Source organism: Chlorocebus sabaeus, chromosome 1 (assembly GCF_047675955.1).
Source record: "Chlorocebus sabaeus isolate Y175 chromosome 1, mChlSab1.0.hap1, whole genome shotgun sequence".
Lineage (NCBI taxonomy): Eukaryota > Metazoa > Chordata > Mammalia > Primates > Cercopithecidae > Chlorocebus > Chlorocebus sabaeus.
This window is the reverse complement of record NC_132904.1, coordinates 120138222-120151109: the sequence shown is the minus strand read 5'-3', so window position 1 is coordinate 120151109 and position 12888 is coordinate 120138222.

Sequence of the window (12888 nt, the reverse complement as noted above, 5' to 3'; positions counted from 1 at the left end):
GCACTTTGGGAGCCATCGATGGGTGGATCACCTGAGGTCAGGAGATCGAGATCAGCCTGACCAATATGGTGAAATCCCATCTCTACTAAAAAAATACAAAAATTAGCCGGGAGTGGTGGCACGCACCTGTAATCCCAGCTACTCAGGAGGCTGAGGCAGGAGAATCACTTGAACCCGGGAGGTGGAGGTTGCAGTGAGCCAAGATCACACCACTGCACTCCAGCCTGGGTAACAGAGCGAGACTCCATCTCAAAATAAAAACAAAACAAAACAAAACAAAACAAAAAAATCAAAAAAACAAAACACCAAAAATTTAAAAAAAATAGATTGATTTTTGTATTCCATAACTTTACTGAACTTGTTTATCAGTTCTAGGAGCCTTTTGGGAGATTCTTTAGTATTTTCTGGGTATAGAATCATATCATCAGCAAAGACTTTTTTTTGACTTCTTCATTTGCTATTTTGATGCCTTTTATTTCTTTCTCTTGCCTGATTGCTTTGGCTCAGACTTTCAGCACTATGTTGAATAGGAGTGGTGACAGTAGCCATCTTTGTCTTATTCTAGTGTTCATGGGGAATGGGTTCAGCTTTTGTCCATTCAGTTTGATGTTGGCTGTAGGTTTGTCACAGAAGGCTCTTATTATTTAGGTATGTTCTTTCAATGCTGAATATGTTGAGGGTTTTTTTTATGAAGAGATGTTGCATTTTATTGAAAGCTTTTCCTGTGTCTATTGAGAGGATCATGTGGTTTTTGTTTTTAATTCTGTTATGTGATGAAAACCATTTATTGATTTACATTTTGATTTGCATAGGAACGAGGCTTGCATCCTAGGAATAAAGCCTACTTGATCATGGTATATTAACTTTCTGATGTGCTGCAAGATTCTGTTGCTAATATTTTGTAAAGGATTTTTGCATCTGTGTTCCTGAGGAATATTGGCCTGAAGTTTACTTTTTTCATTGTATCTGTGCCAGATTTTGGTATCAGGCTGATGCTGGCTTCATAGAATGAGTTAGGCAGTAGTCTCATTTCCTTGATATTTTGGAATATTTTCAGTAGGATTCGTTTCAGTTCCTCTTTGTACATTTGGTAGAATTTGGCTGTGAATCTATCTGGTCCAGGTTTTGTTTTGTTTTGTTTTGTTTTGTTTTTTTATTAGTTGGTAGGTTCTTGATTATTCATTTAATTTCAGAATTTGATTTTGTCTATTCATGATGTCAATCTTTTTTTGATTCAGTCTTGGAAAATTGTGTACTTCCAGGAATTTATCCATTTCCTCTAGATTTTCTTTTCTTTTCTTTTCTTTTTTTGCATATAACTGTTCATAGTTGTCTCTGAGGATCTTTTTATTTTTGTGAGATCAGTTGTAATAGTGCCTTTATCATTTCTGATTATGCTTATTTGGATCTTCTATTTATCTTTCTTAATCTAGCTGGCAGTCTATTAATCTTAATTTTTTTTTGAAAAACCAACTCTTGGCTTAATTGATTTATTATTAGTATTATACTTTTAGTTCTGGGATACATGTGCAGAAAGTGCAGGTTTGTTACATAGGTATATGCATGCCATGGTTGTTTGCTACACCCATCATCTACAGTAGGTATTTCTCCTAATGCTATCCCTCCTAACCCCTCACTCCGGACAGGCCTTAGTGTGTGATGTTCCTCTCCCTGTGTCCATGTGTTCTCATTGTTAAACTCTCAATTATGAGTGAGAACATGCAGTGTTTGGTTTTCTGTTCCTGTGATAGTTTGCTGAAAATGATGGTTTCCACCTTCATCCATGTCCCTGCAAAAGACATGAACTCATCCTTTTTTACAGCTGCATAGTATTCCATGATGTCTATGTGCCACATTTTCTTCATCCAGTCTATCATTGATGGGTGTTTGGGTTGGTTTCAAGTCTTTGCTGTTGTGAACAGTGCTACAATAAACATACATGTGCATGTGCTTTTATAGTAGAATGATTTATAATCCTTTGGGTATATACCCATTAATGGGATTGCTGGGTCAAATGGTATTTCTGGTTCTAGATCCTTGAGGAGTTGCCACACTGTCTTCCACAATGGTTGAACTAATTTAGACTCCCACCAACAGTGTAGAAGTGTTCCTATTTCTCCACATCCTCTCCAGCATCTGTTTTTTCCTGACTTTTTAATGATAGCCATTCTACCTGGTGTGAGATGGTATCTCATTGTGGTTTTGAGTTTTGATTTGCATTTCTCTAATGACCAGTGATGATGAACATTTTTTCATATGTTTGTTGGCCACATAAGTGTCTTCTTTTGAGAAGTGTCTGTTCATAAGCTTTGCCCACTTTTTGATGTGTGTTTTTTGGTTTTTTTTTTTGAGATGGAGTATCGCTCTATCACCCAGACTGGAGTGCAATGGTGCAATCTCAGCTCACTGCAACCTCTGCCTCCCAGGCTCAAGAGATTCTCCTGCCTTAGCCTCCCAAGTAGCTGGGATTACACACACACCACCATGCCCAGTTAATTTTTGTATTTTTAGTAGAGATGGGGTTTCACCATGTTGTCCAGGATGGTCTTGAACTCCTGACCTCAGGTGATCCACCCTCCTCGGTCTCCCAAATTGCTGGGATTACAGGAGTGCACCACCATGCCCAGCCTTGTTCATTTTTTTCTTGTAAATTTTTTAAGTTCCTTGTAGATTCCTATTTTTATACCAGTGCCATGCTGTTTTGGTGACTATGGCCTTATAGTATAGTTTGAAATCAGGTAGTGTGATGTCTCCAGATTTGTTCCTTTTGCTTAGTCTTACTTTGACTATGTGGGCTCTTTTTTGGTTCAATATGAATTTTAGAATTGTTTTTTTCTAATTCTGTAAAGAATGGTTTCAAGTCTGTTTTATCCTGATATAAAAATAGCCACTCTTGGGAGGCCAAGGTGGGCAGATCACGAGGCCAGGAGATTGAGACCATCCTGGTTAACACGGTGAAACCCCGTCTCTACCAAAAATACAAAACATTGGCCGGGTGTGGTGGTGGGCACCTGTAGTCCCAGTTACTCGGGAGGCTGAGGCAAGAGAATGGCGTGAACCTGGGAGGCAGAGCTTGCAGTGAGCCAAGATCGCGCCACTACACTCCAGCCTGGGTGACAGAGCGAGACTCCATCTCAAAAAAAAAAAAAAAAAAAAAAAAAAGCCACGCCTGTTCTTTCCGTTTTCCATTTGCATGGTAGATCTCACTCCACCCTTTTACTTTGAACCTGTGGGTGTTGTTATATATGGGATGGGCTTCTTGAAGGCAACAGATGGTAGGGTTTTGTCTTTTTATGCAGCTTGCCATTTTGTGTCTTTTAAGTGGAACATTTAGCCTGTTTACATTGATGTAGTTAGTACTGATATGTGTGATTTTGATCCTGTCACTATGTTGTTAGCTGGCTGTTAAGTAGACTTGACTGGATTGTTACTTTATAGTGCCCGTGGGCTATTGCTTAAATGTACTTTTGCAGTAGAAGGTATCGTTCTTTTGAATCCATGTGTATCTTTCCCTTAAGGACCTCTTGTAAGGCTGGTCTAATTGAAACCTATTCCCTCAGCATCTACTTGTTAGTGAAGGATTTTTTTACTCCTTTACCTATGAAGCTTATTTTGGCAGAATGTGCCATTCTTGGTGAGAATTTATTTTCTTTAAGGTTGCAGAAAATAGGCCTCCAGTCTCTTCCGGGTAAGGTTTGTGCTGTGAGGTCTGCTACTAGACTGACTGATGAGAGTCCCTCTGTAGGTGACTTGCCCTTTTTCTCTAGTTGTCTTTATATTTTTTTTCCTTTGGCTGGGCGCAGTGGCTCATGCCTGTAATCCCAGCACTTTGGGAGGCCAAGGTGGGTGGATTACTGGAGGTCAGGAGTTCGAGACCAGCCTGACAAACATGGTGAAACCCCGTTTATACTACAAATTCAAAATTAGTCAGACATGGTGGTGGTCACCTGTAATTCCATGTACTTAGGAGGTTGAGGCAGGAGAATCACTTGAACCCAGGAGTGAACTGACATCATGCCATTGCACTCCAGCCTGGGCAACAAGAGTGAAACTCTGTCTCAAAAAAATCAACTTTTTTTTTCTTTTTTTAGTTTTGTATTGACCTTGGTGAATCTGATGACTATGAGCTTTGGGGATGGTTGTCTTGTACAGTATCTGGCTGGAGTTCTCTGTATTTCTTGGATTTACATGTAAACCTCTAGTGATATTAGGGAAAATTTCATGGACTATATACTCAAATACATTTTCCAAGTTCCTTATTCTCTCTCCTTCTCTCTCAGGAATGCTGGCGAGCCATAGATTTGGTCTCTTTACCCATATTTCTCATAGGTTTTGTTTATTTTTCTTAATTCTTTTTTTTCTTTATTTTTATCTGACTGACTTGATTCAAAGGACTGGTCTTCAGGCACTGATAATTTTTCCTTGGTTTGGTCTTTTCTGTTGTTATTACTTCTGATTGTATTATGAAATTCTTGTAGTGAATGTTTCAACTCAGGAGGTTCAGTTTGGGTCATTCTTACATGGATATTTTACTTACAATCTTACAATGGATTGTTTTACTGGGTGTTTGGCTTTCTTGGATTGAGTTTCAACTTTCTCCTGGAACTAATAAGCTTCCTGACCATCCAGATTCTGAATTCCATGACTGTCATTTCAGACAATCCAGACTGGTTAAGAACCATTGCTGGGTAGCCAATGGGCTCATTTGGAGGTGAGGGGACACTCTGGCTTTTTGAATTGCCAGAGTTCTTGTGCTAATTCTTTCTCATCTGGAAAGGCGGATGTTCCTTTAACTGTGGTTTAAGTTGAGTGTAGTCAGTTGGCTTCATTTCTGGAAGTTTTCAGAGGGCAAGGCTCTGGACAGGGTCTTTGTAGTTGAATTTTTGTCCTTGGTTTCACAGCCCCGAGAATTAGTTGTTTTTTAGTGTTGTACTTTGGGCTGTGATCCAGTAGACAGCGCCAGAGAGCAACAGAGGGTAGGTGAGCTCTTATTGGAGGCTGGGCTCCTTTGTGTATCCTTGCATTTGCAGCTGTATTCTATAGTGTCAAGGAGAGAGAGGTGACCCCATCCTTCTTTTGGTCCGATTCTGGGCCCAGGTCCGCTCCTGGTCCTTGGGGAGCCACCTCCGATCACTGGCACTACGCCTGTGATTTTTTTTTTTTTCCAAATGATTGCATTTATTATAAACAAGGGTACAGACCCTAGACTCAGAAACACAAAGATTCGAAGCTAAGACAGCTCTGGTGAAACAGTAATAGGGGGAGAAGGAACACCGAGGTATTCATGTCTGGGCCAGAGCTGCCAACCAGGGCCCCACACCCCACCTTTAGTCCAGATGGCCTCTTGGCCCAGATGTCCCTGCTGCCAGAACACACTGGACTGGGGGACAGGAGTTGCATATTCCATGATATGCCTGTGATTTTGTTGTTGTTGTTAGTTCTTTCAGGCTGTGGGGCACCTTTGAGGGGAGGTCTGGTACAGAGACAGAACATACTTTTAACGAATCAGCCCTGTTGGGGGAGGCCCACCTAGGTCCCATACCAGCCCATCAAACTGTGCGACTTACTTCCTCTGTGTTCTGAGATTCTGGGCTACTCCCTCATTAGCCCAGATCCCAGCTCTGTACTCCTGAGCCATGGGCCACGCCCTGGGTTGGGGGGCCAGGACCTTCTTGTGGCTCCCTCTTCTGGACCCTTGGGGTTGGATTCCCGGTGTGCTGGGGGACTCAAAGGATTGCTAGGTTGCCAGAATGCACGTAGGTAGAGCAAAGCACCCAAGCTGGGCAGCAGAGACTGCACTGTATACACACTCCTAGCGGGCAGCCAGGCAGGAACACTGGAAGGAGCTGATGGGCAGGTGGGCCTGCAGAACAGATGTACTCCAGTCCCATAGGGAAGCAGGCCTTGCCTTCTCTCTGGGGCCAGAGCCTCTCAGAGAGAGATGGGCAGCCCTAGAAGGTAGGTGCTTATGGCTGGGCTCTGTCGGAGCTGACCCACACTCAAAGGTTCCCAGCTGTGTGCCTGTTGCAGCTCTGTCTCTGTCTCTATGTAATCTTCAGGGAGACCCTCTGCCAGATCATATGTCCCTAGGGGTGTGGGATCCCTTGCAGATAAGACCCCAGAGGTCCACAGCGAGAGCAAGAAGTCCCCCAGTCCTTTCACTCGCTCCTTTCCCAGGCACCATTCACGGCCAGGAAACAGCCCTAGCATTCAGGCACCCCAGTCAGGGTTCCCAGTTTCCCCTCTCTTCAGCCTTGGTGACTGCGTCTTTTCTCCATTCACATTCAGCGTTTTCTCTCCCAATATGTGGTCAAGTTCTGTTGGAGTAGTTGAAATCATGTTCTCTCTATGTGAGCCAAACTTCTTGGCTGCATCTAGTCTGCCATCCTGCCACTGTATATGTCATTTTCATTCATTTAAAAAAGTGCCACTTAGGAAAACAAAATAGGGGACATGAGCACAAAGTGTGGGTTGTAATATTCTCTGATGACACAATTTTACCCTCTTAATTGACACTCCACATATCTCATTTCGATTTCATATTTTAATCGTTTTTTTAAAAGTTCCAGAAAAAAATGATATACTTGAAAGAATGATTAAAGATTCAACTGAGAGGTGGTTTGGAGGAAGAGGAGGAGGAGACAGCCTGGCAGATGGAGAATATTCGAGCAGAAAAGTAAATGGCAAATTGCATAAGATGGTGTTATGAAGTCTAGGCAGGAAAAGAGACTGCTTACACATTTATATTTGGATTTTGGAGGTCCCTAGGAGAATATGTTACTAACATTATCATAAACCAGGAAATAAATGTCTGTACAGATGGTAAACCACTAGCTAGAAAAAGTTGATGGTTGAAAGGAGGTCCGTGATAATGATCACTTGGGTCTATGAACAGATGACATTGAGGTCCTCAGTGTTCTACTTATCATGAGTCCAGTGGTCCTGTGGTTTATGTGCATGAGCGTTACTCACGTCCTGCTAACCATGACGTTTCCCATTCATTAAGATAAAATATCACTTGATCTGTTCTTACAGGTTAGAGTTGTTTGGGGCCTACCATTCACTCCGACTGGAACTCCTTTTCTAAAGGAGGTTCTCTGCTTCTCCTGAAGCTTGCCTGTTTACCTTTTTCTCTTTCCGACTTTCACACAGATTAACACGCGCAAGGACTTGTGCAACAGTTTAACCTTAGAAAATTCAACAACTCTAGAGGTTCATCAGTCCACATCGTAATATATAACAAAATAGAAGATAATTCTAACTGAGGAAAAACATAGTGATATATCGGAAAGATAACAAAGGAACAGGCCAGGCACAGTGGCTCAAGCCTATAATCCTAGCACTTTGGGAGGCCAAGGCAGGAGAATCACCTGAGGTCAGGAGTTCAAGACCAGCCTGGCCAACATGGCGAAACCCTGTCTCTGCTAAAAATGCAAAATTAGCCTGGGGTGGTGGCACATGCCTGTAATCCCAGCTACCTGGGAGGCTGAGGCAGGAGAATCACTTGAACCTGGGAGGCAGAGTTTGCAGTGAACTCAAGATTGTGCCACTGCACTCCGGCCTGGGAGACAGAGTGAAACTTCATCCCCCTGCCACCTCTACAAAAAAAAAAAATAACAAAGAAACCAGAAATCTTGTGATTTTTCCATAGCTTCATTACATGATTGCTGCATGAGATCAGAAAAGAAATGTACTGTTTTGTTATTTTAACTTACATTATTCTATAACCCTTTTTCCATGTTACTACATAATTTTGATAGTCAATAATAATAGGGACCATATAAAATTTAATAAGTCAACATATTATATTTTACATAATGTTATCCATATCTGAATATTTAAATGTCATTGTTCTTGCCACTTGAAATGAATAGGTGCTACTTATATTTTTCCTTTAGAATAATTTCTCGATTTTAGACTCATAGGGCCAAAGTATATAAACATATAAATTTATCTTACTTGTATTTAAAAGTTTCTTTTCTAAAAGATGTCACCAACGTGTTTTAAACTTCTAAATGAATCATGCTGCTTTATTCCTTTGTACTTTCACAAATCCTGCTCTTTTTCTTCTTCTATGATTTTTTTTTTTTTTGCAGAGCTGACTTTTATTATCTGTTATAAAATTTAATTTAATGTTTCTTCACTCACTGCATGTTTTTTTTTTCCTTACATCTTTCCCCATTTTGAGACAGATATTCCTCTTAAGTGCTGTCAAAATCCTGCGTGTTCATATATTGTTGCAATCATCACCTTCAGGGTAGGGTAAATGCTTTGTTGGACTTGTAAATTCAACTCCTGTCACTATACAAAACATAGAATAGAAAAGAAATACTCCTGGAATTGCCGGGCGCGGTGGCTCAAGCCTGTAATCCCAGCACTTTGGGAGGCCGAGACGGGCGGATCACGAGGTCAGGAGATCGAGACCATCCTGGCTAACACAGTGAAACCCTGTCTCTACAAAAATACAAAAAACTAGCCGGGCGAGGTGGTAGCGCCTGTAGTCCCAGCTACTTGGGAGGCTGAGGCAGGAGAATGGCGTAAACCCGGGAGGCGGAGCTTGCAGTGAGCTGAGATCCGGCCACTGCACTCCAGCCTGGGTGACAGAGCGAGACTCCATCTCAAAAAAAAAAAAACAAAAAACAAACAAAAAAAAACTCCTGGAATTAACACATAAATCAGTAAATGCTACCAGTAGTGTCAAAATGTTGTGGGGTTTCTGTAGCTTTGTTAATACATAGTTTGATTATTTACTATTTAATATTAGTTTGCTTATTCAGTAGATATAAAATGGTATCATCACATCACATTGTATACTATATTTTTCAAAATGAATAGTCACATTAAGGATCTGTATTTATTAGCTCAGTTTTCTTTTGCATTAATTGTAATTTATTTTATTATATGTTTGAAATGATAATGTTGATATCTTTCTACATGTTCGATTCAATTTTAAACCTACATGTAATTTTGTACACTATTGTTTAAAAAATTTTATATTTTGGAATATGTTTTATATTTTGAAGTATAAATGAGCTCTTCTCCATTATTTGATAATGTATGTATAGTTTATCTTCTTTTAATCGAGTCCCTTCAGCATATATGAAGTATAACATGTAGAAATCAGACACACAGCCTAGACAGTGCCATGTAATGTAAGGTAAAATATTACGGTATTTATCATCTAAAATTAGAATACAGAGGAAGCATAGCCTATGTCTTCTCACCTGTATCAGGTCAGACTTTTTGCAGGAGAATTTCAATAGATTTTAAAAAACAATCAGTTGCATCGCAGAGAGTGGAAACAGCCTATCCAAATGTATCAAAGTTTGATATAGTTAGTTTTGGAAAAATGACAAATAATTTAGTGAGTGTAGAGTATAAGGCCTGATGGGGAAAACAGACAAGGCTATGAGGCTGGGTACTGAGATACAGACAGATGATAAAAATCATTGTATATATTAGAGTAGATTTTACTCTAAAGTTAGTGGGGAGACATGAAAGACTTTAAAGCATGGAAATTAACATGATCAGATCTACTCTGTGTATAAATATCTATGCAGAGGTTGTCATTTCTTTCAAATTACCGATGAACTTGTAAAACAAATTTCCTCCTCTGTCCCTGCCCTTCCAAAAGCACACATCATGATTACCCCTAAAGCCAAGGAGAATTGGTCATTCTGTGCTAAGGTTGGAGATGATCCTATGTCCATCAGGGGGCGATAGAGCACAGTTTGCAGAATACAGATTATCATGTGGCGTCCAGGCTGGCACAATTTATTGTCCAGTTACTACTGACTTCTTAGACTGCATCACATATCTAACATGCCACCAGAATCCTATCTGTAAAATTAATATAGACTAAATAGGAGATATGGACCATGGCTGTCATATTAGTGCAGGGACAGATACCGGGGAAAAGATCAGAAGAACCAGGGATGATCTGAAGATCCTAGGAGAGCCTGCATGTCTTTCTTTTGGATCATAGCCAAAAAGGCAAGGAGAGGACAAAAGCAAGTTCCTCATTCTTGATGAGACCTCCCTTCCACCCTCCAGGACTTGCAATGGAGACTGTGCCCAGTGACTTGCTTTCAGTTTGGTAGGTTATGCGCTTAACATTCCCAAGTTGTGATAGAGAGCTTGCCCAGAGGCACGGAGCCCAGTGAGGCCACCCTTTTCTCACATTACAGGAACCCGAGACTCCAAAGAGGGAGGGGATTAAATCCTATTACTGGCATATCCGTCAAAGGGAAATTCCAAGTTTTCCAGCTCCTAGGTTACTAAGAATCAAAACAGGGAAACATTCTTATGACCAGGAGTGGCAAATTCATATTCTCAGATTCATTACCAATTTACAATGTACAGTTCTAAAATCTAGCATGTCCTATATGTTAATTAATTCCCTTTTATCTAAATACACAGCTATAACTAGAACTATAAGAAAAATTATCAAAGATTACTGTTCTCTGAAAGGAAGCGCACAGTTGAGGCATATTGAGTATATATTGTCTTAGTGGTGACCTTTTGTTCCCCAGTTGTCACAACCACTATGGATCAGTTAGCAATAAATATCTTGAGTTTTCATGGCATCATACATGTTTGTGAGTGTTCTTCAAATCCTCATGACAAACTTGCTGAAACTGAACATCAGATCTACTGCTGTAAGGTTGATTCTGGTCTTATTATTTCATAGAAATTTCTAGATCTTTGTATTCTGTTTAGTTAAAAACTTGGTCATCCTATTTCACTTCACTCACGCTGTTTTTCTCAGATGAGTGGTGTTTGTCAAGAATACATGTACTCCCAAAGAAGATGACATTTCAAAGGTGAAACGTTTCTTTTAGCTTGGAGCATTAAGGAAAGGTTTGGCAGGAAAACAATGTTGGATGGTGTCCTGAAAAATGAGAATACTTTGGTCCTGTGGAGAACAATGAAACTGACATCCCAAGCAGAGGACACATGAAGACTAGGACTCAGGATCACTGAAAGCAGGGAATATGTGAGAAATGCACCAAAATTCAGGATCCACAATCGAGTGCAATGTGAGAAACATGGCCTAACACGGCAATAGAATAGTTTAGGACTGTACTGGAGAATCCAGACCATGTTGTTGGCATTGGTTTGAAAAATTACAAAGGAGTTTGAGTTGGCCTGTGGAGAAGTCAAGAACAAAAGAGAAATAGGAAGAAAATTGGTGACAGAGATCGGAACCAGACGTTAAAAAGCTTCGAATGTTAAACTCAATATAATCAACCTTGACATCAATAGGAAATGGAAACGTACCAAAGACATTTTTAGCAAGACAGCAAAATGATTTTGTCAATGTCTTATATAGCAAAACTGGCAGCAGGTAAAAAAAACAAAGTGAAACTATAGAAATGAAATCATGATTGAAAAATATAAACAATTAGGTTAGTTCTTTTCAGAAATATTTGTAACTAGATAACTGTGGTTTAAAATTTAAAAGAAAAATGCATTTAAATGCCCTACTGAGGAACATGGTTGACTACTCTCAACCTGGATTAATTATTTAAGGTGGCGGGACCAGAACAAAACCTAACTAGTCAGGCCCTACCACTCTTGAGCTATACTCAAAAGAGAGCTTAATCTCAGTGAATCTGTTATGTATAAAGACTTCCTCCTTTGAGAAACTCTATTTCCCTGTTTCTCTCCGTCTCTCTTTAAATGCAAAACATAATTTATTTACATAATTGTTTGAATAGTTGTATTGCCTTTTACTTTATTATTTTTTAAAATGATAAGACATTTCACAATCTTACGTTTGTTTGCTTTTTTTTTAAAATTGTTAACTTTTTTATTTCGATAGGTTTTTGGAGAACAGGTGGTGTTTGGTTACATGAGTAAGTTCTTTAGTGGTGATTTCTGAGATTTTGGTGCACCCATTACCCGAGCAGTGTACACTGTATCCAGTGTGTAGTCTTTTATCCATCACCACCCCCTACCCTGAGTCCCCAAAGTCCAATTTATTGTTCTTATGCCTTTGCATCCTGATAGCTTAGCTCCCACATATGAGTGAGAACATGTGATGTTTGGTTTTCCATTCCTGAGTCACTTCACTTAGAATAATAGTCTCCAGTTCCATCCAGGTTACTACAAATGCCATTATTTCATTTCTTTTTATGGGGCTGAGTCATATTTCATTATATATATAAAATATTCCATTGTGTATAAACAATGGTGTACATTATATATACATCATTCCATGGTGTGTGTGTATATATGTACACATATGTATAACCTTTTCTTTATTCACTTGTTGATGATGATATATTTTCTTATGTAATTTTCACAACCGTTCCGTGAGGTAAGTAGAATTACTCTCATAATTTTCCCCATAACAAAGCAAACTTAGATCCAGGTATTTTTCTTTATAATATCTAAGATTTTTCCAGAGATTCTGCCCATGAGCTCAAGGAGAAATGAACAGTGTATGGGTCACAACTAAGAATCATGACGTGAATAATTTCATTAGATGAAGTTTTGGGGGAAGGATCAAGTCCTGAAGCACTGAGCAAACTTCCCATAGAAGTAAGCAAAGCTACAGAACAGATCTGATGAAAGAGGTGGAGAGCAGCCATCACTGGGCGGTGTCATGGAGTCTAGGAAGAAAGGGCCTTCGTGTTTATTTATTTGGAGGATGCTAGAAAGAACAATTTTGACAGAGTGGACTGGGAAATAAACCAGTAGATCTGAGGATTCAGACCACTAATGGGAGAGGTTTGTTAGTTTAAAGAAGCTCTATGATAATGATCATTGGATCTGTGAGCAGATGACTTTGAGATTTTCAGTGTCATGTGTCTTATGAGCATTTAAGTGTCAACCACATCTTGTTAACTATGAGACTTTCCACTCGATAAAACTGACCATCTC